A 25,985-nucleotide genomic window follows, 5' to 3' on the forward strand; every position below is an offset into this window, starting at 1 on the left:
GATGAAGAGGGCCATTAATGAAAAATGCCAAGCCCTGAGTTTCATGTCATTAATATTTATGACATCGTGTGAAGAGTCTTATTTAAATGCCACTTTGTGTGTGGGTTGGGGTGGAGGAAGAGAGGGATGGTAGGGGAGGAGAATTACGGTATTTATGCTAAAGTGTCAAGGCATCTTGACAGGGAACAAAGCCCTTTACAGACAGAGGGTAGTAATAATTAGTCTAATGTTTGGATAGTTACACTTTATGCGACCTCTGATTTTAATGGCATAAAATTGTAAAAACTGACTATTCTGTCAAGCTGCCAAGTGGAATGCATTTGGATGGGTATTTGGAAACCAAATATAATTTTTAACCATCATCTATTATTTTGGGCAAATTGCCTAAAGTGGACTGAACCTCAACTGTTTATTTCATTCCGGCCTGCTCCTCCTGAAATTATGTTGTAATTTCAGGCAGACAATATGGATGCTATAACTCCTACCAGGGCCTGCTGAAGTCCCGAAGTAACTGATTTCCTCCCTTTGCAGACAGTGGGCAAGGAACTGTGTGCTGCCAGTCAGTACTGCCCTAGAGCCTTCCCAGGTCACAGGAGGGGATCAGGCATTTGCACATCCAGGACTTTCATAAGCAATGGGGTTTGTACGCTTACTAGATTTAGTGTTTAGGTTCCTCCGCAATGAAACACTACTCCATACTGTTAGTGTAATCTGTCGCAGAATGACAATGCTCTGCACTTTGTCACGTGGACGCAGCGAGTCACTTTCATACTTTTACACAATTCACATAAGATTTGCATGAACTATGTAGCTAGTCCTCATCTCTTTGTTTTTAATTGCAGATTGTCTCCTTCTCTTGACATAAATAGTCTGGTTTATGGCATAAATTAATTCCTACAAACCGCTGGTTTTTTTCAACTTACGTTGTTATGTCAAGAAATAAATGAAGTGCACTAAACACATCATATTTTTCATGCAAGTGTCTGGCATGCGTATTGCTGACATAAAAATACAGCATTGTTTAAAAAAGAGAAAAATTTAGAGGGAGCTGGTATAAGATATCCACTTTTTTAAAAGCAGCATGTCCTTGAAGATGATTAATTTTTTTCAAATGATGGTATTTCATAGCCTACAAAGAAAGATCTGCTTTTCAAAATGCAGAGAACTGTCAAGTGAAATCAAATTTACAATTTTATACAAAGGAATCTTCACATTTGCAGCACTAAAATATAAAATGAAATAATATTGGAATTAACTGTTGAAAAATTGTTTTAATATGTGCTAATATAAACTTGGTAGCGTACTCTGTTACCCAGGAAATGTATTAACTTTGAAGTCACTATCTCCTGTTTCTATTCAGAGAAGGTCAAAGCTGAGGTTCAGCAGGAATCTAGAAACTTTTAAGGCTGATGAATGAACCCGCGGGGCATGTTTTCTTAAATTATGTTACAGTTGCTCTGTAACTATATCCATCTAGAGTATGCAGTAACATCCAGAAGTTAAGAATGGGTGATTGTACTTTGGACTACGCAACCAGCCCTGAAATAACAGAAAGGTTAGTTTCTCACTGACTTTAAACTGATAAGCGATGACCATGGAGAAACTCCTCCTAATGAATGCTAATGAAACTTTCATTAGTAGGGAATTTCTTACACGAAGCTTAGCGTGCAGTGCTCGGATGCTGTGGCAATGGGGATCAGGAGTAGTCAGTGCTAGCTAGGGGGATTGCAAGGGCGTTAGCAGTTGGAGAAGGCACCTAAGCATCGCGTTAGGTGCCACAGTTCTGTCAGCACTTTAGAGCAGCGACCTCCCTCTGGTCCCAGTGTCTGTAATGTGAATGGCATGGGAGGAAACTCTACAATAAGGAGCAGCAGTAGAGGTGTCAGTTCCTTGTGGCATAACGCATGCGCCACAGAGGAACGGTGTCTGGAAATGACAGGGTGACAACAGGTAGCCAAGACACAGAGTATCTTCTGGCTCTAAGATGACATCTACCTATATGTGTGCTGAAGTTGCTATATATGCTGTCAAAATAGTCAGATGCCAGTCTAGACATATTTCTGATTCTATAAGTCACTTTTTAACATACATTATTTGCATTAATCAACAAATTAATATAATTTTCAGTTGCATTATCCACTTACTGAGTTTTCTTAGATGTCTCCGATATTTCTTATCATTCTCTTTAGTCCTGACTAACCTAAATAGGTTACTAGAACCCACCATATGATAACTTTGGGGGTTTGCTACTTCGTTTACAACTATTGTTTCATTCAATTTATCACAAATAAATTTAAGACTCACTTGCTCCTAGGTTACTTCCAAAACTTTTTATACACATTGTCGCAAACCAATATTTAGCTCATCAGATTGCCTTTCTTGCCAATTTAAAAAAAAAAACAACTGAATTATTCCATAACTCTGGAATGTGCCTTTGTGCTTTAATACAATACAAAAGAACCAGCACCTTCAGAAGCATTCTCTAAAATTGCGTGCCTCCCTTTGGAGTGCCCAACTCGGATTAGAATGATCAACACCCAGATTGCCAAAGCCATCAAAACTCTAAGTGTTGCCAGAAGAAGGTGTGGATCTCCACCATTCCTGAAAATAAGAAACCATTCACCTCAAACTGAGATCACAAAATCTGGAACAGTAACTTTAACAGACGCTTCTCACAATGTGATCCAGATTTTCAGTGCCTGTATTTAATAAATGCAGATCGCCAGAACCCCACTTTGCAAGGTGCGTTTATTTGTGCATTATATATAAAGAGTATATTTATATGCACACTCAATGTTTGTATTTCCCTTTTATAAATCTGTAAAAATCTGACTTTGACTTTTATACATTTGCCAGCCTCATCTCAGGGTACATATTAATAAATTCAAAAATGCTGGTTGCCATTTCAGAAGAAACCTCCTTTCAAGGAGAAAAAAACATCTCTTTGATAATTGCAGGATGGCCATGTTCAAGACGCACATAGGATCCAGGCTGGCTAGAGGGCTCTCCCCACACTTTTATACTGCAGCAGTGTTAAGTTCAAGGGGAGGTTGTCCAGAATCAGGAACTGTTTAGTTTTCACTGAGCGTTTTCTACCGAGCATTAAGATTATCTTATCTCTCTTTATTACCTCTGCGCAATGTGTATATGTGTTTCAAGAAGGTTACCATTTAGCGGAAATACTACATTAACATAATTGCATCAATCAAGTGACGATTTTAGACACAGTTCCTCAATGTCTGATCGCTTTCCTGAAAAGAGGGGAAGGTCTTTGATTACAGGCCTAAAAAGGGTCACTGGAGAGTGATCCCAAAGATGCTGAACACTGATTTCAGTGGAACTGATGATTCGGACATCTCAAAAGCAAGTGTTTAGATGAAGAGTTCAGCTAATGAGGTCCCTGACTCCTAAGTGCTATGCACCTCCTGGGAAGTACTGAGACCCTCCAGCTGCCCTGGCAGTTAATGGGAGCTGAGGGGGCTCAGTATTTTGCATAACCCGGCTATAAATGCATTACACTTAACTCCATAATCTCAAGGATAGGAGAACATCTGTCATCCAATAACAGCAAACACCATCTGGTTTTGTATCACTATATTCCTACTTACTTGAACAAATGAAGCTCAAGTGACACTGGGCATTGCTTCAAAGAAAAAAACAAAATGGATTTACACTTGTTACTTTGCCCTTTTGCACATTTTGAACAGCTATAATGAAAGGCTTTGCCTACAAAAGCTTTCATTAGAGTAATTTGCTGTTTGTGCTTTCTCTGCTATCGTTTCAGAATTATATAATTTTTCTCTAACCAAGTCGTGGAAGATGTCCAAACTAGTTATGAAATAACTCACCTCCCATTATTCCTGACCTTAGCCAGTAGCCTATTTCTTTTTTAAAGATAATATCAAGAGTCCTTCTTGATCTTTTCAGCTTCTGCCCCGAAGAAGAATGGCTGGTCCAGCTTTCTGCTTCTCTTTGCTGGTACTAAAACAAAGGAACTGCAAAAGCAGCACAGTATCAGGCCAAAAATCTTTTCTGTAAGACTAAACTAGACCTCTGGAACTTCGCCAAAAGAAACGTACAGTTCAGTTGGTTTGAACACTTTGTACTGTTCATAATGCATAGTGACTTCTTATTAATATTTTTAATGTCTGGAGGAAAATGAAGTTATACTTTACTGTGCTGTGGAGTCAATTTTTAAAGATGTTCAAATTATCTGACTCATCGTTCCTCTTCTGGCTTTTGACTATGGCTGCTCCTTCTGTCACTTGGTTAAACAGATAGCAGAGCATGTGCCCTGGTCTAAAGTGGGAAAGGGTTCTTTAGGAAGCTTTGGGAAATGCGTCATTTAACCACTACGACAATGTACTCTAAAGGCAGTTAATCATAACAATTGATGCTATGCTTTCCAAATTTAGCCCTCAAGGGACTGATGTGCTGAGCACCCCCAGAAGAGTACTCGACTTGAAAATCAAACTTAGGGACTAGCGGTAGAAAAGGATGCTTGAGGAGGCCAAATGAACCAAATATAAACACATCTCTGAGAACTAAGAAGGAATTAGTGGAAAACTAGAACAGCTTATATAAATCTAGAGAGGCAAAAATATGTTTATTTGGAATCTTGAAACTCAAAGTCAATTTGTATCTAGTGCTTGGTTGAACTTTTCAGTCAACATTTCACAATGTTTGTCATTTTCTATGCAATTTGTACATTTTATTATAATTTATAGAAACAATCTCTCTGTTCCCCTAAATATGTACAGAGGCAAGTTCTGTAGGTACGTTTTTGTACATACTTGACCAATTATATCCATGCACACACACCTTCAAAGAATAAAGCATGTTATTTGAAATGCCTGCAAGCTCACAAATGAAATTACAGCTTTTAAACAACTAGCATTTCTAAAGCCCCCAAAGTCTTCATCCACACAGCTGAATTCCACACTTGCATCTCTATTCTCACCATAAAACTGAACAAGTGACCTCTCAAGGTAATGTTTAATATTATTTATTATATGTCTTACAATAGCACTTCAGAACCTGAATGACATATTCCCACTGTAGTTAGAACTGTGCAATATCTGTAATACGAGGCTGTCTTGTAGATTTAGATTGTTAGCTCCTAACAGACTAGAGGTTGGAGAAGAAAGAAGCTCCAAGAGATGAAATGTTAGAAACCAGCTCTATTGACTTCCAGTCCAGTGCATTACACAACAGAATATGCTGACTCTTAAATCATCATGAAAACTGTAGCAGCCTTTGCAGCGAGACTCACGTACTTGCGTGTCATTCTTTAAAACTCTCTTCTAAGTCACTGAAAGAAAGCTTTGTATCTCCTTGCAAGTTGAAAATAAGAATTTGTGAAAATTCCCCACGAGCACATCTGGAATAGTCTCAAATATTTTGCTGCCATGAGAGCTAGCCTTCAAACACAGACACTGCAATGTTTTTCTGGTTTTATCTGCACTGCACACTGTAGTACAGCACAGACATAATTGAGCTAGTTCTGACCACATTACCTCAGCTGCCGAAAACAGGATCTTTATTAGTGCTGACTTTAGTGCAAGCTTATTTATCTCATTTGCCCTCTACCATGCTTCTCAGAATGCCTTCCCAGCATTAAATTAAACTGTAAATGATATTGTAAATTAAATTGTTCCTTTTTTCTGGCTATCTTTGGTTTCAGAGAAGCCATACTTCTCAAACAAACACTACCATATGGCCTTGGGAAAGAAGACATAGGGAGAAGCCACTGGTCTTCTTTTGGCTGCAAATCAACTAGATGAAAAGTTTTCAGTTGTGATCACACTTCTAGATTACCATCTCCTTAAATTTGTTGACATAATTCACAAGTAGTTAAGTCCTTAAGACAGATATTTAAAAATAATCCAGGTTAGTTTAAGTATTACTAAGAGTAGTTGGAGTTGCTGCTTTTTTTTCCTCTAAATGAATGGTGTTTAGCACAAATTTCATGAATTGCTGTGGCACCAAATTTTAGGGATCAGTAACCTCTGCTGGAGGAAGGGTAAGTCTTGATGCGAAACTTTAATTAATCTGCACTGGGGGGCATTAACCTCGTCAGTCTGGTTAGCTGGAGCCTGAACAGGACCCAGCTCAGCAGCCTCACTAAACGGCTGGCTGACAGAAACAAGTCCTGCATCTGGGATGTGAAATGAGTCAGGAAAATGTCCTTCTCTACAACACTGTATGTAATATGGCCTAGTCCCCTGAATAATTTCAGATCATTAACCATTTCATTAGTATTGAACACTTCAGTTCAACCCACCACTTTCTGCTGTGAATTATCTACCCATTTTTCAGGGGAAATCATTTTAATGTAAAGTCACTGCTCAGGACGATGAAAGCCTTGTGACAAGCAAAGGCATAACAAGTCTTCTTTTCCACTAGGAATATGACCTGCCATACTATAGAAAGCCCTTAGGACACTGAAGGAAGGGGTACTAAGGTATTCTGATCCATTTTTAAAGGGCAGAAACCTGGTTGGCATACAAGGTGGCCACAATTTGTCCCAAGAGACTGACAGTTGGCAAAATGCCTGACCACTGTAGCTATTCCCCAGCAATTCCCCATAATCACAGATTAAGATTATTAAATAATGGCAATTATTTTATTGGCTAGAGCTGACATAACCAAAGCTAAACGCTGTCTGCTCTACCCTGCCAAACAACGTACCTGTGAGTACCCACCAGCACTCTCCAGTGCTGCACAGCCACAGCTATGTAATCGTAGGCTGAATCTGTGCCACGTGGAGCTTTCAAGTGGGTGATTTCTCCTAAAAAGAAAATTTTCCCTGAAAACTTTTTCTGATTAGGTTCTGATTATAGTTTTTTCCCTTTTAATAGAAGACAAGTTCCAAAGTGACAATTTTATTCTTGCAGTTGTAAAAGGCATTTGAAGTTTCCCTGATAACCAAGTACTTTATGGTAGTGCGCAAAAACTTTATATATATATATGAGTTTTTCCGGTCGGGTTGGATAAAAGACTTAAGGAGTCTTTCAGGGATCACATGCAATAGTATCCACTCACTGGTAGAGACTCCGGTGATGAAATAACAGCCTCTCTTCTCCTGCTGTTTATAACTGATAGAGACCAAACCCCTTTCTCTCTTTCTCTGATCTCCCTTACACTCTTCTACACTGGCCAGCTCAGAGCATTGCCTGGTGTCACCTACAGTGCAGGAAATTTCAAAAGGAGACAAAATTCTTTCCTGTACAAGCTGTAGGTGGCTGGTAGACTTTTAATCGTCCTGGCCAGAAATGTCAAAGCAGGCAGTGCAATCCTTCTTACTTCAGCAACAGGAATAAACCTTTATTAGACAGCTTACTGATTCCTAGATATCTCTTAGAAAAGATAAACTGGCAACTTTCTCCACTTCCAGTCACTAACATGCTTTCATATATCAAATTACTTGATACATGGAAAAATAATGATTCAAAATCAGAGATCGATGCTCTAGTGTAGCGGGCAAGCGAAATGTCACCTCAGAGTAGATCCCATGTATTTGTAGTGTACCGTCTGGCCAGATTCAGTTAGATCACAATGGCAGGCTGGTGTTTCAAGCCTACGTTCAGTGCACTTCTCCATATGGGATTCTGAATATTTATTGTGAATTGACCACATCTTTCTCCTCTCCTCAGTAATACTTTGACATGATATAGCACCTCTTATTTCTCTTATGTAAACATTTTTATAAGTGTGAATGAAGGAAAGCCCGCAATGCCTTTGTAAATGAAAATAAATATTTTATACCTGGTTTGCAGCTGAAGTAATCTGAGACAAAGATAATTAAATAATGTAAATTATTGCTCATGTTAAATGGCGAACTATTTTGGTCAGGAACTGTTTTTTTATTTATTTATGCCCAGAAATAAATTAATAATTAGTTACAACAAATAATCAGTTATAACAAAAATAATCCTAGATCATGACAGTGGTAGAAAAGGAGATAAGGATTTCTGTCTCTTTGCTATATTGAGCCACTAAAAATTAACCAATTAGACAAAAATGGCAGAAAATCAGAACGAAGCATAACTAAAACCCTACTTGTGTATGGGGAGAAATAGCACTTCTGGAAGCCCTGCTCATGAAACTGAGAACTTGAGCCATTAAGGTGCTCAGTGTCTTTCTCTGGTTCATAGCTCCAGCTTTCCACCCATCCTTCTGCAGGTATTTTATTGCTGGTCTCTGCACCGCAGCCATAGATTAATTTGCAAGATGGAAATTCTTCTTTTCCATGAAGAAGCCAATTCAAACAGAAGAGCAGGCTGAGCAAGACTGGAGTGCTCCCGGCCCATGCAAAGCCCCCCACACCACAGACCTCTGGCTGTGCCTGAGCATTGCCTCCCACTATCCCGGCAGCACAACTGTCAGGACAGAGCTGACGGCCAGGTCTCAACGGTCGGGACGGAGCTGACGGCCAGGTCTGCCCGCAGCCTGCCCGTGCCCACTGCACGCTCCCTCCATCCCACACATGCACGGCAGAGCACACTCTGACCCTAAGACCAGCACTGGCAGCTGTGGAGATTCAGGGTGAAGCACTTGTGCGGGGCTACCCAGCTCTCCCTCTGTTACAGCAGGGCTGACTGCGTGTGCGTGCCTCTATCAAAAAGTAACAGCCACAAAATATCAAAGGCTGTTTTTCCTCTCCAAACTGACTGCCTGTTGTTTTTTTCTCAAAACGAGTCCATCTGCGTCTTCCCAAGCCCTGGACGTGCGGAGACATCTGCGTCATTTTGAAAAAAGCATGTGTGTTTGCTTCTAACGGGAAGTTGGAATTGCCAAGAAATAATTGTCAAGACCCTTTGTTGTTTTCCTTTTTATACCTGTTATTTCTGAGCTAAAATGACCTAAGTCTCCTCTCCTTACCACTGTAAATCTGAATTAAGCTCACAGAGTTATGGAGAATACGGTCCTTAAAGCATCAGAACAAATAGTCTTGAATCCAGAGGGTATCTGTTTACTTCATTTGACCATACAGATAACCTATATCTACACTGAGCTCTTACTGAACTTCGCTGTACTTCCTGCGTGGTAGCAAAGTTCATAGGGCTGATCTGGCTCATCCCCTATATTAGTCACTCAGAGATATTCAGGGTGATGGACAGTACTAAGTATTCCCATGACAGCACTGGAGACAGAGACAAGTCCATTTCTGTAAACTCTTGTGGTACCCAAGCAGTAAAAACGTTATTTTAGAAAAAGCTGAATCTGGTAGGGTAAAGAAAAATAGTAACAGCTTTTAAAGCAAAATTACCAAGGTGAAATAAACACATTACCATCACCCAGATTTGGCGCTTCCTTACAGTTCTGATAGAAATACCACTTCAGGTGCAAATCTCCCAAAGAGGGCAAAATGTCATTTTGAATAAGCTTCTACTTTTCACTACATTGGCATAAATCTAGGTAAACCCTAGTGAAATGAGTCACTGAAAACATACAGTACAGGGTAAAGAGAAGAATTTGACCCACTTCATAAAGAGTGACTGTGCTTCTCAAATTTATTTAGTTTTGCAGTAGTGATGAGAATATGACGGGGAAGTGGACAGCAAAGATGAATCCAGGTATCACTGCAGCCATTTCTCATCCTAAGCCTGTGAGGTTTCTACTGCATCCCTGCATTTGGCGAGGTTAATGATGGGCACAAACCCATGCATCACATCCTGTCGTTATCACAGAAATATGAAACATGAGCCACTCCTTGCCATAAAAACCTATCTTTCACTATTCCTCCTTTTTTCATCATTACAATTAATTTAATTTATTTCAAGGAAGCTAATAAGTAAAAGCAAAACATTTTGTTTCAACTCTGTAAAAGATGTGGGACTTCCCTGAGGAAAACCAAGCCACACAATGACAACACTGTTCATTAAAAATACAAGATCTGCCATGCAATGCAGTTTATGACTTATCCTTTCTGTGGCAGGAGGGCCATTATTTTGATAATAGGGATGATAAGCTCTGGAAAGAAATCGAAATCTTTTATCCAAATCTTTCAGATATATTCTTAAAATACAACAACAGTTCTTCATTATTTTTATTTTTCTTTGGAGATTGCATTTGGAAGCTGCAGCTCATCCTTAACTAGTAAAAGTTTACTTACACACAAGGGAACTGTAGCATGAAATGCTCAAAATGAATGAGATGAGAATAAAAAGTAAACAAAATTTAAATATTTTTGCTTCTCAAGACCAAATTATCTTTTCAATCACATATTTAGAATCTGATTTACATTTCCCAAAGCAAGCACTTCTGGCACAATACCTGAAAATACAGACTTATGGGAACAGAGTACAATTTCAGAAATATTGGTGTTTATCTCCAGAAGCTTCCAGATTAGTAAGCGAAATCACAGGTTTATCCATCAAATGCAAAGCTATAAAAACTTAGCTAGTAGTGGCATTACATAGCGATCTGAAATTAATCTAAGACAGCTAGCTGGTTGAAAGCAATCATCTTTCTACAGGAGTATCCTTGGTGTTCATAAGACCTCTATCTTAAAATCACATTACCAAAATACTAGAAAGTTTGGGGAAGTGATAGTTTTCCTCAGAGGGAGTCCTATCTCTGGACCCTACTAGCTTTTTTTCTCCCAGACATGATTACCCTGTGGGAGTTGCATGAACTTTCTTTGGAGGCCACAATTTTTGCTTCAGAATGGCTCAGACTGTTCTGAGCTGCAGGTATTTTGAAAACAAAATTAAGTTTCCATACAAGGTTAAAAATATTCACTGAGCCCTCTCCCACATCAGACTGCAGGAGCTGAATGCTACTACGCTATCAATACAGTCAGTATATTTTTCAGGAACAAAATATAAACATTGAGTTAGAACACTTAATATAAGTTTGCTAAGTACTTTTGCTTCCTTTCTTGGTCATGGTTATGAGAAAGTGTTTGTTTAAATGTGGAGGAAAATGAATAGATTCCCCAGACTTCCCTCCTTTGCCAGCAAATACAGTGCTCACCGTACATTGCATAATGTGGTGAAAAGGGAAAAATTAGATTCTCTTGTCAAAATACCTGTTGTCTGTCACTAGTTTGTTTTTCTCTGTTTCTATAAATGTACACTTAGGGCCACATCACTTTCCACTGACTTCTATAGGGACAGGTTTAGTCCTTAGGAATAGTGAGGAAGGTCTTTAGTCTAAATTCAGCCCTCTCATGTATTGGCATTAATCCCAAGCAACTTTCCTCCCCCTCCGACAGCAATGCTGAGAAGGACGAAGGACGGGAGAGATGGCAGTATTCTGTGGAACTGCCCTGAGGGTAAAAGCTCTTGATGTGTAAAAGCTCTTGTTTAGTCAACCACAGCAAATGTGCGGTATTGAGAAGAGAAGGATGCTACTCCAGCCTCACACCTCTGCTAGGCTGCTGAGATGCCCAGCAGCAGCAATGAACTACAGAATCAGGGGTTGCAGAGCAGCCAGGCATTGCAAATGAGTTAAACCACAGCTAGCAGGAGAACACGCACTTAAGTAAATAGCATATATGTGCTGCCTCAAGCCTTCTTCTTTCAATGAAATCTTCTAGTTAGTAGGAACTAAGCCCACCACCCATCTGGAGGCTGTTTGGCAGCGTGCGTGCAGTGAGTTTTTTTATTCCAGTCACTTTCCAGTAGACCGTGTTAACATAAGAAAGTCATTACTACTTTCACTATTGGCAAAACTGGAGTGACCTAAGGCAGCCAAGGGATGTGAACAGGCAGAGACTCATCTAGGACAAGGAAATCTAAGTCACTGGTCAGGCACATTAAAAGGCTCTTTGTAGAGCGAGCCATGCACCATGCTTTCTGGACAAGGACCTCAGCCCTAGCAGGGACAGATCAGTGCCTTTCACAAGCATATCAAAACTTTTACATAGAAATAAAGCAGAAAGGGCTTCTTTCCTTAATTTCTGGGATATATATCTTTCGAGAAGGAATTTTAATGCAATGTGCATATAGCATTTCCTACCAGATCCACAGAGATGAACTTTATAGATTCTGATAAAGACAACAGTAAGACAAGTCGATGTATTAACTTCATATCCCTTTTCAATGAATTTCTGTCTCATCTCTGTGTGTCAAACATCTGTGAATGATTCTGCCAAAACTCTGGGAGCTGGCTAGGAACTACCAAGCGCAAGTGAAACCATCTGTGCTCCAGATAGCACAGCTGTATGAATGATGCTGCTCCTCTGCCTGTGGAGCACACCCCGTGCCAGCTGTTTGACAGGACGAACTGGAAGGGAGATTGATGAGAGGCTCTCTGAGAGAGGCCGTGGCACACTTCAAAAGCATTTCTTCCTTTCACTCCCCTGCTTTTATGCACTGATCATATTGCTTCAGTTATTTCACTTCTTTAATCTGATAAACATTAATAAAACGGCAAGTTCTCCTCCTAGCACTGATTTTTTTAATAATTTCTTTAGGCAGTGAGTTTACAGTCTACTCCTTTGCCAGGGTCAGACAGCTCAGATCAGCCCCCTTCCCGCATTAGCACCCAAGGATTTACGTAGAAAGTTTCTATTCCACTTTGTAGTCAGCGAAAATCTAGAAGGCCTGCAGCACAACCAGCTTTCTTGTAATGTCCTGTACTGAAGGGAACATTGTTGTTGATTACACAAACGTTTTTACCTTTAATGGCTTTCTTTAAATTGTTTCATTTCATTGTGTTGCGCTTTGGCTCGCTGACTAATCTGCTCTGCTGAGGAATAAAATATCAGTTATATTTTTCTCATTTTTGGAATAAAACCAGATTAACCTGAACACAAATTGCCCATTTTGTCAACAAGAAAGAAAGTAAATATCAAGAAAAGCTTTTCCTCATCCTTTTGAAGGCTTTTTTTTCTGTGTTTACAGCTCTTTTTATTCAAGCTTCATGAACATTTGTGTGGGCAAAGTTGGGTTGGCATGAATAGTACGCAGATAGAATTTCAGGCCTGTAACAGAGATTCGCTATCTCTGAATTAGATGCTTGATTAAATAAAACACATTTTGACAGGCTCAGAGTTGCCTTTCAAAGGTCAAGACATTCAGCCAGAGAACAGAAACAACACTATGTACAAAACACACAGGCCTGGTCCATGTCCCAAGGACCTTTACTAAGCAGCACGGATCTGTGAGCAGCATACAGCGAGATCAAAAGGACGGCAATAAACCAGAACCACCAGTGTGCGTGGTCAGATAATGATGGCTCTCTATCGCTATTAACTTGTGTTTCTAAAGGCTACAAAAGAAGAGTTTTCTGAGGGAGATTTGAATAGGAGAGGATATTTTGCACTAGAGCGTAGGGTATTTTCAAGCACTGGTGATGATAAGAGCGCAAATGAAAAGGAATATGGTGAAATGTGGTGAGAACATGAGAGATACCAGAAAAGAACTTTACTGGAAGGGTATTTATAGGGTGATGGGCAATGTGCAGAGGGATATTTCTCTGATTCCTTCCAAAAAGAAACTAAAAATAGGAGGGCAAATGAAAGTTAGGCTAGCTCCACACTGCTTTTTGAAGTAATGGGTAAGAAATGTTTAAGCTCAACCTTAGCAGAGGGAAAGAAGCAAGAGAGCAGGCAGACTCCAGCCTGGAGCAGGAGAGCTGTTTGTTCTGGGAGCATCAGAATAAATCCAGCTGCATTTTTTCTATTTTTATTTTGTGACTGATGGATTTTTAATTGAATTATACTAACACTGCAGACAGCAAAGAACCCACGCAGGAGAGACTTCGCTGTCTAACACCTATCTGGGACCGTGCAGAGCTCCAGCTGAAGCTCCAGCGCCGGCAGGCTGTAAAGCTCTCTGCTGCATGGGTACGAGCCTCTCCCGAGATGTTCAGTGACACCCTGACTCTCAGTGAGGCTGTTAACACCGTGTCTCTTTTCAATGGGGCTCTTATTTTTTTGAGACGTTCACAATATTTTGTTACCTTTGTCTTTCCACCAGATTTGCCTGATGCTGGCTAGTGGATTTGAAGGATCCTGGAGTTAAAGGAACTGACAGATATTCAAAGACACAGATAAACATGAACTGAAAGACATATCACTCTTTTTTTTTTATTAACTTGTAGTAAGAGCTTCAGAAATTATTTTATATTACTATTAATGAGCATAGCTCTTCAGAAACAGCAAGAATCCTGGGGGGAAAAAAAAGAAAAAAAGAAAGAAGCTCTATTTTTGAATGAGGGAGGTTGTCTCAATCTGAAGCTTTCCTACTGAGATGTAAAGTGACCAAACTGTCCTAATGCTTTGAGCCACTCTCAGTGAAAAACAGCCTGAACCTTCAGGGACCACCGCAGCAAGTAAGGACTGTTAGCAAATGAAAACAATAGCACTATGCATGTTTCAGCTCAATGCTCAGCGGGGTCGTATCTATGTTAAAATCTACATTCTACAAGTTTTTACGGCTGGAAAGCACTTGGGAGAACTTGCAGCATTCGCTTTCAACTTTACTGACTAGTTTAAGAACAATTTATATTTCTTTATTTCCTTCCCTTATTAGTGACTATAAGCATTATAGAATTCCAATTCCTGGTCCTTTTGTTTATATATATATATATTTATATCCTTTTTGTTATACATTTTCCGTTCTAAATAATTCATAATATAGCAAGCAATAGAATTACCAGACTACAGCAGTGACAAAATTTGTTTTTTCCTAGCAGTAATATTAAACTCCATGCATCAGTTAAACTGAATATTAGTCCATACAAGAGGAACATCTTTCAACCTCACTAAAAATTCAAAACCATCAAGAAGACTGATTTGGTTTTTTTTCCTTTTGCTAGTTTTCCTTCCATACAACTCTGTATTCCCTTGTCTCCCCAAACTACTTTTAAGTAGCAAAACAAGGTCGTATTTTTATTCACACACAGAGATCAAGAAATTAAGAGTCAGCCACTAAGAAACTAAAGACAATAGCTGTGATTTATTTCCTATAAACTAACAAAAAGATTTTGCCTAAGACAGAAATGCTGGAAGGATAAATCAGTCCACATCTGAAGGACACTTAAACAGCAGATTGATAGGAGACATATTCATCAAAAGAACTATTCTGGTCCATTATCAGTAACATGCTGGGATTCCTTTACACTGAAAGAACACACAGTGGCAAATGTTTCCTGATTTACCTTGGGTTTTCAGGACTTTAAAGTAAGAAGAGAGAAAGAGATGTGATTCAGGAGGGCCTGCAGTAGCTGTTTTCCTGTAAATACAGAATCCAATCCTGTGAATACAAATTTAATCAGCAGTGGGTTTTGTGAGGAAAACCCATAAAGTCAGCTGTTAAAGATAAAATAGATTTTGGCAGTTATAACCGAAATGCATACACTGCAAATTCAGATCACGCCGTATAAATGAATCTGAAGTTTGTGTACATGTACTGAAGTCCAGTACTGCAATACTTTTCTGCATATGCTTTTATCTGTTAATATCACTGTACTGGCAGTGTTTACCATGTGCTCTAGGTAGCATAAAATTCTTATAAAAGACAGAAAGTCCCTCTTCTAGATCACTAACAAAGGAAAACAAAATGATAGATAAAGGCCACATACCACACACACAAAAATCCTGCCTTTCAGTCCATTTTGCACCTCTGTCATCTGGTTTCGTATGAAAAGGAGGAAGATAGCAGGGGACATGTATGTGTTCGGTGCAGGATGAACTGAGAAGCCAGGCTGTAGCCTGCAGCACTCAGCTGTCCTCACAGGCTGGCCCATGGTGTGTCACATTTCATTTCCTCAAGGGTACTCTTACTATTATTTGAGCTGTGAGAATACCACGCGGACTTCTGTTTCCACATAACCATTTTACTTGGGAAATAAATAAAATTAAAATAAATTCAATAAGCTCAAATAAAAATTAAATGTTGTTTCTTTGGGTGTCTAAAAAAAGACCAGACTTTGCAGCCGGAAAGCAGGAATGTCAGGCACAGCCGGTAGCTCACAAGCAGCTGGAAGGAGTTTTAGGCTCATCAAGAGTCTCATTAATAATGTTGTTCTGAACTGGAACAGTTTAGAAAAATTATGTGCTTATTTCTGTATCACTGTCCCTGTGTACCTAGCTCTTTCTGGCAGCTTTGTTGTCACACAGCTTGATTGTCCCTTGGTCTAAAATCTACACTGTGGCCCTTAAAAGTGGGGTGCCACAACAGCTAACGTGCAGGTACTTGCCTCCTTTATTGGATATGAGACTTTTTGCTTTTGAAGGATGAAAGCCACAATTCACGTTTTCATATTCTACCAAATAAATTTATGCCTAAATTTTTAAAGTGAAAAATCCCAGGTAGCTTGTCACTGATGCTTGGCTGTGGCTGCCAGGAGTACTTACATACAGCACGGCTGGCATTTTAAATCCCAAGGTGTCTAACGGACTGCTTAAAGACATGAACAGAGCCAGCTACATCCATACTGGTGTCCCATTCAGGCACTGAATCCCTGTTTACTCCAAAACTGCCTATTGCCGAGCTCCCTCAGAGTACCCTTATGAGCCTGGCCCCGCTCAGGGATGAGCCAGCTACCCATTTTCAGGGCTGAGTGGCCAAGTTTCTCCTTCACCACAAGCCCACAGACCAGCAGATCAGGCAGTCACTGGTCAGGTATGTGCTGTTTTCAGACGCTCACATTATCCATTTGGGAGCAAATGAGGTCTGCCACATTTGAGAATCAGGCAGTGTCTCTCCTAGGATGTGGTATAAACTGCCAGAAGTAGCTGTGTAACCCCCATAGCTATAGAAAGCACAGACAGATTAAAAATCAACTCCCCAGTGGTTTAGAAGACTCAACACGATACTAAAAACAAGTGACTTATCTGATGTAATTTTAGTTATGACAGAAACTTTTTCTATAGCCTAAGTCAAATCACATAATCTTTCCACTTTGTTACAGCCATCTGTAGTATAGGACTAGTGACAATTGCTGACCTCACGGGGGGGGGGGACATTGATTAATAGAAAAGCTTTTAAGAGATGCAAATGGTATTTGGGTTCCAACAAAAATTGTTTTACTTTGTCATTTGTATTGGTTTTACAGCAGCACGTGAAGTACCAGCTATGCTGAACGCTGCAGAAACGCATGGCCATGGACAACCCCTGCCTCAGAAACCTAACAGTGTGCAACCTGCCAGTGATGAAATGTAAGCAGCAATTTCAGAAACAAAGCACCAAGTGTAAAAAGATATGTAGCCATGACAATTTGGACCTTGTAGCTCTTGGATCACTCACTATTTTCCTGAGATATACAGCTTCACTTCTTCAGGAAGGAAGGGTGGTGCTGACCCCAAGCTATTTGACGGGAGAGTCTAAAGATCCATTTCACTGATTTGCTCTAATAGCTTTCTTCTTTTATTTACCAGACAGAAACTAGTTACCTGGTATCAAAAGGTTTTGAAGGCTCCAGGTCCTCAGGTCAGCCAAAGCTTAAAAAAAAAGAGATGAGGCAGCATGAACAGCCACTGTGGGGAACACCTCTTCATCAGATTGCAGCTGATTTGGGATCAGCAATGGTACGTTGTGAATACACTCATTCAGACTCCCTTGGCTGCGCAAATCTCTACACCACAGATGTCTTGAGGGATAGGCATGAAAACTGAAGGAGAAAATGGAAGGATCCTGAGTATGCCATACCCCTCCGAAAAAAATCAAATGGGATCCAGAAATAGACACACACTCATGTATAACAACCTCTCTTCAATCTGACTGTTCTCAGACACTTTGTTCTTGAGTATAATTAAAATGCCATACAAGCCCAATATATTCATGTAGCAGTGCTGCAGTTAGCTGTAGTTACAAACTAATCTTTCTTACACATTTTCCTTGCTTGTTCAGAACAGTGAAGATTTTGTGGTTATACCTTTAGGTTATAATATCAATGTTATACATAAGTAATCTCTCTCTATTCACCTTGTTTACTGTTTAATTTTTTGTTGATCTTTCACAATCACAGATTAACGCTTTACTTAATTACCAAAATGTGCCTGTGCATTCCTAAAATGCCCCGAAAACAATTTTTATGCCCACTGCATAATACTTCAGTGGTACATTCTGTGTTTACTTGTAGGCTTTGTATTGGACTGGGTACAAACCTCCATTCCTCCCCCCCCCCCCCGCCCCCTTCCTTCCATAAATTAAAAAAATATGTGAATATTCGATGAAATACCCACCCAAGAAAGAGATATATTTGTGGTACAGCATCCAGTACAAAGAAGTCCTGACTTCAGTTATGGTCTCTAGAAAGTGTAGCGATGGTTTTCATTCATAATTATTTTTCCAGAGCCAGTGATGCATATAGAGTACAAATTATGTTTGTTCTCATGAGTAAATCAAGTCACAGTTTTACTATAGTATGTTTCCTCCTAACGGGTCAAAAAGAGTTAATTTATTCAGTTAAGTACAGTGCAAGCTGGGTCAAAGGAAAACCTCATCTTTCAAAAATGTCTTCCACATAGATCAATAGGAAATGTTCAACAGTTTAATTACTTTGGGGCCTGGACAAGATCAAGTCTTCTACTACTCTAAGTAAATAATGTCAGTGAGAGAGTATAATTTTAGATTCATAAAATGCTTTAAAACTTTGGCACTAGCCAAATTTATTACTTTTATCTATTTGTAGCAGGACTGCATTGTGATACAAATATGCTGGGCACCTCAGACAGTGTACAGCAGATGCTTCACAGAGCTTCCAGGCCAATGACTAAAACAGCAGTTTTACTCATTGTGGTAAGATAGAAAACTATGAAATTAACGGCATATACACTTTTGTGAGTGTTATATCCTGCATTATGACGATTCCATAGTGATAGTAACAAACAGTACTAGAAAGATTAACCAGCTCTGTGCCACTGAAATATTCCTCATGTGATCTATCGAAGCAGAAATTCATATGTTCACTACTAAGATTCCACAATATCAGGAAGTAAAATAATACTGGTTTAACAGGTATTAACCATAAACCTCAGAAAGAAAAAATTAAAAAGAACCAATAAGAAAAACATGTCTTGAAATCCCACACAAGTTCCCGAAGACAGAGGAGAAGCAAGCATTGTTTCATTATTTAATAAGGAAATTGCAGGTCATTTTGCCTGAGATCAATGTCAGAAAAACTGATGGAAAGGCTGGTACAGGAAGCAATCAGTGTGCAATTAAAGGATGATAGTACAATTAATGCCAGTCAACACAGAAAATTAGTTTTGTCAAAAAAAACCCCTTCCTATCTTCCCATGAGATTATGAATTAGTTTGATAAAGGAATCTTCTGTAAGATTTCTGTGGGGCTTCGGCTCACAACTTTACAGCATTTTTGGTAAGAACCCCAGCAATGTATAATACCTGTGTGGTTCATACTAAATGGATACAAACCATATTGAATGCTCTGAACAAAAATATAAAATTATTGCTGGAAAAAGCTGCAAATTACAAAAAGTTGCAGAGTGATTAATAATGAGAAGGGCAGGCCATTAATATAGACCAACTAAGATCACTTAGTAAGGTCTGGACTATATTTTAACACAGAGAAGACAAAGTTGTTCATTAAAAGAACAAGGAAAATTGGTCTCATGTCCAAGATCATTTTGTGAAAAGCAGTGACTCTGAAAAGAAAGAAACAGTAATAGCAGACCCAGGCAGACACGTGTTCTCAGAGTGAAGTGTAGGCAAAAGTTATTCTTGTACAAGATGGGGATAGCTGGTAGGAGTTACTGGTGCTATTACACCTCTCTGTGGGTTCAGAGAGATCATTACTGGGAAAATGTGCTCACAAAAACATCTCCAGAAAACCAAGGGCTTTACTGAGAGTAACGATACTAATAATTTGTGATGATAGGGAGCCTTTATAAATTCCACTTGTTAGGTTAATATGTGAGAAGTTTAACAGAGAATTATGGTCTATGAATATAGAAATGGGAGAGTAGATGGCTTTCTAATCTATTGGAAAAAACCATAATAGGCTCCATACATGCTACTGAAGACAGATAAACGCAAAGAAAAATGAGTAGAAATGTTCAGCAGCAAGGAAAACTAACTGTGCGAACAACATACTTGGGGATGTGTTGGATTCGAATCCCTATATAAAAGCAATAGTCTTTCTAAAACCTTGCATCATTAATGCTGAATTGCTGGGTGAGGTTCCATGGCCTTTTATTAGGAAAACATGAGGAGATCATCGTAAGAGTAATGTATTTCAAACTGCTCTGGATTTACTTCTTGTTTCCCCCCCCCCCCCCCCCCCGAGAGTATTCCCCCCATGTTCCATTTCTCGCGTGCTATGTCACGCAAATAGTCACAGCAGAAAACATTGAGGTGGACATCCTGCTGCCCACTGTGCCAATGCTGGTCAGGTCCTCAACAGATTTTGATACGTATCCTGCTCTCTTCTGGAGATACAGAATTTATCTTCTGCAAAGCCTTGAGTGAAGCAGCATTATGTTTAAGAAACGTGAAAGAAAGAGAAGAATAGCATAGAAAGAAAGAGAAGAATAGCATAGAGCCGGGTGGTGGTGGGAAAGATGCCTTTAGCTAGTGGGCACTGGGGCAACTCTTTGTAACTGTCAATTGAGAATGCAGAGAGAGATTGAAGCTGTGAATTGAAGTAAATTCTGGATCCATTGACATGGGTGAAAGCTATCGCACTACTCCAGTGGAGTCAGGGTTCTCCTCCTCACACATGCTTAAGCAGCCCATTCAATCCTAATTAGCATGGTCCAAATAGCAAGGACCTGTACTTGAAAAACATCTGACCAATCTTTGACTTACAGATCTCATCACTGAGTCTCCTCCTCCCAACAACCACAATGAGGAAAAAAAGACCCTTATAATTTGACTTCACGGTTATCTGTAAGTCTAAGTACAAAACCAATACTTCAATTCAAAATCACAATTACCAGTAAAAGTACTAATAAGAGCAACTGCTAATTGAAAATAACTAAGTAGCCACTAGTTGCTAAAAGCTCTTTAAAAATAAGTTATGTATCATGTAAATAAAAAAAAAAAGGGGGTTGTTATGCACTTGAGAAAGGCCTGGAATGAAATCTGGCCTACACAAGTTTCCTACTTACCTACTACCTCCTATTTAAACTCTGCCAAACTCTATGTATACATTAAAAGAAAGAACAGGTTGAACACAGTTTCAGTTTTCCACATGTCAGAAGCCCAGAAGGGTCTGCTGAATGCAACTGGAAATGGACTACGTGGGTGCACAGTTACCGGGGATTGTAGCCCATCTGAACCAGTCAATGCACTGCATTTGTTGTTATGCGACACGATACAACCGTGGCGTAATCTCCCTACTTAGATCAGGGTTGTGTCTGCATGTTCACTGAAGATGTGCTTCTAGCACCCAGGCACCAGAAGCTCTAGCTAGCTAAACCAGTAATGACGCTGAGAAGTCCACCTACAGTTTCACCTACCTGCATCATACCCCATCATTGCCCAGACCTGTGCCCTTCAGCAAATTTGCACTAAGCTTGGTGAGGCCAAGGACACATTGGAGGACAGGCATAGAATTCAAAATCATCTTGATAAATTGGAGAAAATGGATTACAAGCACAGGATGAAATTGAAAAGGTTCAGGAGCAAGAAAACACAGTTAGGCAGAAGTAAGCAGGTGCACAGGCAACCCCTGACTGCATGGCAAGTATTTACAACGAGGGAACAGAGAGTACAGTTGGTCACCGCAAGTCAACAATATCAGGCTGTTGCCAAGAAGGCATATCCAAGGGTGACTGTATTAGCAGGAGTATAGCCTGCAAGGTACCCGAAATATCCCTTCCACTTCATTTAGTACTGATATGCGTTCAACTGGATTACTTGATGCTAGCTTGGTGAGACACCGCAGGAATGGTAGGGACAGTCTGGGAAACGTCCACAGTGAAAAAGAATGATCAGAGGGCTGGAAAACACAATGTTCACGGAAGAATTGAAAGACGTGGCACTGTTTAGCTTAAAGGACAGAAGGCTGAGAGAGACTTGGTAACCGTCTTCAAATTTATCCTGAGACTTCCAACAGAAAGTAGAAGAGGTTAAAATTTGAGCATACTGGTCGGCTGACATATTAAATGCTAATATGTTAAATTCAAATTCTAAATTACATTTTTCAGGAGATAAAGTTAGACAGTATTTTCCAGACAAATGTCTGTGTATTACAAACAACTTTGAGAAGCTGCTGCTTTCCTGAGGGTAACAATAATTTTGCATGGTACTTTGATTGACGCAAACGCTCAATCACATTCAAATCAAAATAGGAGGAAGCTACTATTTTACACGGCTTCCTGTAGGACATATGCAATGATATCCCAGAGGAGAAGGCAGGTTATGCAATGAGTGAGCAGCTCTGCATAGTTATGTTTATTTGGGAAGCATTTCCAGTAATTATTTGGAAAGGACTTAGAGAATAAACTGGTAAGACATTCTCATGATTTAGTATTTTCATCACTAAAGTAACAATTAGATTTTAAATGAATTGGATTTTGGTTGCTATTTCACTCCCTTTGTGCAACTTAAATAATGGAAGGGAAATGGAAACTTGCTTTACTAATATTAGGATTCTTCCACTACGTGTGTGTTTGCATGTGTGTGTAAAAGTGCTGGCTAATAAAGAAATGGAATAATTTCCTCTACCTTATCATATTCTAGCCTCATTGGCAATATAGTACAGCCCTAAACTTGTTTTAGGAGCCAAAATGGACCAACTGTTTTCCAGATTTAAGGGATGGTAGAAAGACAGCCAATTCCCACTTCTTAGCAAAGCTAAATGCTGCTCCAATTCATCTAATGAGTAAGTCAGACAAATAAGTCAAGTATGGTGACATTTGAAACCTTATTTTCTTCTCTTTTAAAAGGAGACGATACAGAAATAAATTACTTGCAAATAAGTTTAAATAGAGTTCTTTGAGCATAAAATATCATATAAATACTTCTCTGATTACACTCTTCTGTATGTGTTATCACTAATTATCAGGAGTTCCCAGCATTTCTAATTTATGTGCCTTGGACATACAAAAAAAACCCCACCTTTCTTATCTCCTTACATGACACTATTTGCAAAACATACAAATGAAAGACTTCAGCTAAAAAGCTTTTTCGTCAACCAGTCCTGCTGTAGAATGGCCTACTGTTGGAAAAGCATCCTGGCTTCCATACTGAGCTCTCAAGCATGCTGCTTTGCCACAAGCAGCTTTTAAACTTGAAACAGAATTATTTATTTGTATGTCATTACTACAAATCCTTTTCAGGTTTATAGCTACTGCACATCAATTCTGTCATCTGAGTTCTGGAAACAAACTGGAAAGCTGGGCGTGAGCTAAGATACACGGAGCTTTTTCAGAGCACTTTGGAAGCCAAAATTATGGAAGACTTTTTCCACTTTTACCATGCACTTTGTTATGCTTGGCCTTCATCCCCTCCCGTCACCTTAAAAATGAAAACAGCATGTTCATTATTATTCATGGAAATTCATCGGATACAGAGAAAGTATCCCTTTTTCTCCCAACTGTTCCATTTTTATTTCTTTTGGGAAAGACTATGCTGTTCTTTGCTTGGGTAGCAATCTCTTGAACTGCTGCTTTGCCATTGAATTCACAGGAAAATAATCATTTGCATTGGCTTTACCGATTCTTATCTGTAGGCTAAATAATGGCGTGGCTGTCAGCCCCGAGCGAAGCCTTGTTGCAGTGCCCAGCTTCCCCCTCCTTTGGTACCTTTGGTACCCTGTCATACATATACCGGCCCAGCCTGGGCAGCTGCCCACAGTAGCGGCAGCTTCACCCACGGGTCCCAGTACCTTGTGGCATGAAGTACAGGGATGCCGTATGCTTCTCAGCTAGCCTAGTATTTAATTGCACATGTTTCCAGTGCTCAGTACAGTATCTGTTCTTGAGTGGGCCTTACTGGATGCTACTACAGTATAAATGCTTATTTCTATTAGTGCTACTCCTAATTACATGAAATGGGACACTATGTATTGCAGCTAACATAATTTCATTGACCATTACCTTGTTATTCTCCTATGAGACAGAGAGAAAATCCTATCTTACGTTTTAAATACCAGTAATTAAATTATATATTTGTAGTCATCCTTCTGTAAACAAACTCTTTCTGCCTCTTTACAGAAAAGATATTTCCATGTGTTTGGTCATTCTTGTTTCTCCTGTCTAGATCACCTCTGATAAGTCTGCAATTGCTTTTTGAGACGGGCTGAGCTACGACCAATATTCCATACGAGACCATTTAGGGAACAGCATTTCAGATATTGATTTAAAATCTGCATTTTATAATTGTATGTTTTGTATTTCTGTTATACTTCTTCAGCATTGTAACATACTGTTGTTTTCCAAAAGCTTTGCCTAGCTTCGAAGTTTTTATTGCCATGTCTACCGTAGCCTCAAAACCCTCTTCCTGAAACAAAACGGTTAATTTAGAAATCGATGAGTTACATGACGGGTTTATTTTCTTTTTTTTAACATACCAGGCTTTCCAGGTTTCGACACTAAACATCGGCTTCATTTATTGCCATGTTGTCTGTTTATGCAGTTTGCTTGGTAATTCTATATTTCCCGGCTGAAAGATTTCTTTTTGCCTTGAATAGCGGCTTGACTCTTGCAGCATGTCTTAACTGGTTTATACTTGATCTTCACGTTTGCTCTTTGGTCAGTGTGCACATTTGTCTTGCGATTCCTTTTATAACAGAGTAATGCTCATGTAAAACTTCCCTTTCTGCATGCCTCATGTTACACACAAACTCTTATAGCCAAAAGACACGCATGTCCAAGTGAGTGTTATGTGCAGATGTGACACAAAGACACAGAAGAGAAAGCTTCTCCCCCAAGTTCATGGACAGGCTCTTAATCCCTTGGTGTGAAGTTCCTGCTGCTGCCCCTTCTCAGGCTGCAGAATCCCACCTCTCTGCAAGTCCAGTCTCTCTCTATAAGCACTGCAAAAAAATTGCTAAGGTGTGCAGGGATGCCTGCTCTATCTGAAGCGCGCTGCCTTGTGTACGCTGAAAGGGGTTTAAGAGCAGCAGAAAACATTTTATATGATATTTCTCAATTGATTACACAGGAGAATAATTTTAAAGACCCTGTATAGCCCTTTCCGCAGAAACATGCTGCTATTTGTTATTCATATCTTACCTTTGAAGATACTGCATGTGATGACACAAGAAACCATACATGTACCTCACACTTTGTGCCAGGTCTTTTGTGAACGCAGATTATCAATTATTATTAATGTGTGCACATGCGTATCTTAGAATGGAACTACAGTACATGAAAGTGATGCTCGGCATTAACCAAAATGTCAATCCTAGCTGTCTAATATTAGAGAAAGTATAAGCTGTGAGTCTGGAGCATCTTCAAAGCTAGGCTGTGCTTATTAAATGCCTAAAATGGACCGAAAAGCCTCACTGTAGGCATGACGGATTGAAAAGCCAGGGCTTTAGGACGCATATCCAGAAAAGGTCTATCAAAGACCATATACTAACACCCACCAGTGAAATACTCCAAAGTGACATCCGATTTACCACTTTTTCGAAGCAGGCTGCAAGAGGCCATACCTTGAAAAGAAAATAACTGTCAAGTGGGGACGGGGGAGAAAAATAATCCCTTTGCCTGACGCCGGGAGAACAATTTTCTTCTTCATCGCTTTTCTTTTTTTCCCCAGCCCCGCGGGGACTGCCTGGGCCAACCGCTCCAGCTCAGCCTCGGCGCGGCGGAGCCGCCAGCCCCGGGGCCGTGCAGACAAACGCCTCCTTCTGCCTCCCTCCCTCCCGCCTGCCCCCCCCCCCCCCCCCCCGCGCCGCGCCGGGCATCGCCAGCACCGGGGCCGGGGGTTCCCGCCGGTGCCGGTGCCCCCGCGGCGGGGCGGGGCGGGGCGGGGCCGGGGCGCGGCAGCCCCCCGGGGCGCTGCGGGGCCGCGGCGGAGGTGGAGCCGGTTTGTCCGTTGCGGGACAGGCGGGCCGGGGATGCGCTGAGGTGCCGCCGGCGCGGCGCCGGGGCCGGGGCCGGACAACGGGCTT

General features: G+C 40.2%; 1 long non-coding RNA gene across 1 annotated transcript in view; it reads left to right on the forward strand.

The window, feature by feature from the left end:
- The window catches only part of LOC148051592 (uncharacterized), a 62,283-nt gene extending 44,678 nt beyond the window's left edge, over positions 1 to 17,605 (forward strand). Inside the window, exons 2-3 of the long non-coding RNA XR_015699485.1 lie at positions 17,014 to 17,116; positions 17,336 to 17,605. This is a non-coding gene — a long non-coding RNA (uncharacterized LOC148051592). The remainder of the gene's footprint in view (positions 1 to 17,013; positions 17,117 to 17,335) is intronic.
- Positions 17,606 to 25,985: the final 8,380 nt, after the last annotated feature.

Source organism: Nipponia nippon, unplaced genomic scaffold, assembly GCF_047370975.1.
Source record: "Nipponia nippon isolate SJK-2023a ecotype South Korea unplaced genomic scaffold, ASM4737097v1 scaffold_6, whole genome shotgun sequence".
NCBI classification, from domain to species: domain Eukaryota; kingdom Metazoa; phylum Chordata; class Aves; order Pelecaniformes; family Threskiornithidae; genus Nipponia; species Nipponia nippon.